Below are 2,471 nucleotides of genomic sequence, written 5' to 3' on the forward strand. Positions count from 1 at the left end.
TGGGTGTTCTGTTTTTGTTTCTTTTTTAGATAAACACCCAGGAGTTCAATGTCTGGGTATTATGGTAAATGTATATTTAGCTTCATAAGAAATTGCTTAACAGTTTTCTAGAGTGACTGTATCATTTTATGTTCTCACTGGCAGTCCTAGAACTTTCAGTTGCTCCTCAGCAGCATTTGATACAGCTAGCGTTAAAGCCAGTCTCACTGCAGGTATATTCCATAGTGGTCTTATTTTTTATTTTTGGCTGCTCCTGGTTTATTTTCCACTGGGGGCAAGGCACGTGGTCACAGGGGTTAGGAAGGCTTGCATGTGGTGTGGATAGTAAAGAGGGGGCTCTCTCAACCTCCTTTTTGGTGTTACGCTGTTTTGATATAAAAGCGCCCACTGTTTCTGCTCGCTGCAGCCTGCCTAGGCTATGGGGTGGGGGGGAGGGGGACAGGGAGCGGGGGGAGGGGCTCAAAAGAGCCCAGTGCCTCTGGATTTCTGGTGGCTCGTGGTGGCCACTCAGTAGGCGGGCCTGGCGTTGACGCTGCCAGGCTGGCTGCCGGGAGGCTTCCTCGTGGCTTCCCGAGCCAGGTCACCTGTGATCACGCTGCTGGAGGCCTGGGCGGACTTCGAGTGCTTGGGGGATTCCAACACGGTGGCCATGAATGGGAGAGTGGACTTCCCGAAAATTGCCCACCAGTGACCTGGGTCAGCCTTGGGGAGACCAGGGTGGTGGGGCAGGACTTCCCCAGGGTACTCCGCACTTCCGCAGGAGCTGTTACTGGAAGTGGAGCCCAGGCGGCGCCGGTAGTAGTCATGGGTGGCCACGAGCGAGCCGCTGGAGGGGGCGGCTGCCATGCTCTTGCTTGTGGGCTGGTGGGAACCTCGGCGGCGACCCCTCGCGGACCTCGGCGCGCGATCACGGGTGGCGGGAACGAAGGCGCTAGGCCACGGAGCCCATTTGAAGAGGAGACCGCGCGAGGCCTGCCTACGACCGAGACATGCGAGGGTTCCATAGTGGTTTTAATTTGCAGTCCTTTAATAGCTAATGAGATGGAACATCTTCAAATGGCAATTTTCCATTGTTATATGCTCTTTGACTATATCGTTTTCCTATTGTTGAGTTTAAGGAGTTCCTTGAATTTTTTATGTGTCTTTGTCATATATACAATTTGTAAATATTTTCTTCCAGCCTATAGCTAGTCTTTAAATCATTTTTATAAGCTGTTTCTTAGAGAAAAGTATTTTAATTCTTTAGTTTTGAAGAGATAAATTTTTTCTTTTTTTAGGTATGGTGACTTAGATGTCTTAAGTATAGTGATAGTCATGTCTAAGAATGACTATCTTTGTCTAGTACCAAGTTACAAATATATTCTTTTATAGTTTCTTTTAAAATTTTTATAATTATACACTTTTCTGTGAGATCTATGATACAGCTTGAGTTAAGCTTCACAAGATTTGAAGCTTAGGTATAGATTCCTTTCTTTCTTTTTTCTTTTTTGCCTGTGAAATTCCTGTTGTTCCAACAAGATTTATTGAAAAGTCTATCCTTCTTCCATTGAAGTGATTTTATACTCTAAAAAATCAAAAGTAGACCTACTTGGGTAGGTCTATTTCTGGACTCTCTATTTTGTTCCATCAGTCTTATTTATGTATCTATCCTTTTACCAATTCCATATTTGTTTGTTATTGTAGCTGAATAGTAAGTCTTAACATTAGATGATCTGATTTTTCATTCTTTTTCAATATGCATCTTTTAGCTTTTCTAGTCCCTTTATCCTTCCATATAAATTCTAGATTATGCTTTTCTATATTTCCAAAAATAATTGCTGAAATTTTGGTAGACATTGCTTACATCTGTTTATTTATTTTTTCTAATAAATTTAGGGAAAATTCACATCTTACTATGATGAGTCCTCTAATCCATGAACATAACATATCTCCATTTACTTAGGACCTATTTGATTTCTTTCAGCGACAATTTGTAGTTTTTAGCGAACAGACTATGCTCATGTGTTATTAGGTTTACAATGAAATATTTTAAGGCATTATAAATGGAATTGTGTTTTAAATTTGGGTGTCCAGTTATTCATTGCTTGTATATAGAAATACACTTAATCCTTATGGATTGACCTTTGCATTCTGTGACTTTGATACATTCACGTGTTACTTTCATGAGGTTTTGTTTTGAGTTTTGCTAGATTTTAATGCGTTTTCTGAATAGGCAATCACATCATCTGCAAATAGGAATGGTTTTCTCTTCTTCCAATTTTTATGTTTTTTCTTTTTTTTTTCTTGCTTTAATGAATGGAGTAGGGCATCTATTACTATGATGTAATGCAGCAGTGAGAGTGGAATTTTTGCTTTTTTACAGATTTTAAGAGAAAATTATTCATTTTATACCATTAAGTATGATATTTGCTAGTTATTTTATAGCTATTCTTCTATACCTAGTTTGTTAATAATTTTTACATAAATATTGA

The 2,471-nt window shown here is 39.9% G+C and overlaps 1 pseudogene; it reads right to left on the reverse strand.

The window, feature by feature from the left end:
* Positions 1-507: 507 nt before the first annotated feature.
* On the reverse strand, positions 508-993 carry LOC150007321 (pancreatic progenitor cell differentiation and proliferation factor pseudogene; annotated as a pseudogene).
* Between the last annotated feature and the right edge of the window lie 1,478 nt (positions 994-2,471).

This window comes from Furipterus horrens, unplaced genomic scaffold, assembly GCF_987537825.1.
Source record: "Furipterus horrens unplaced genomic scaffold, mFurHor1.1.pri manual_scaffold_6, whole genome shotgun sequence".
Classification (NCBI taxonomy): Eukaryota; Metazoa; Chordata; class Mammalia; order Chiroptera; family Furipteridae; genus Furipterus; species Furipterus horrens.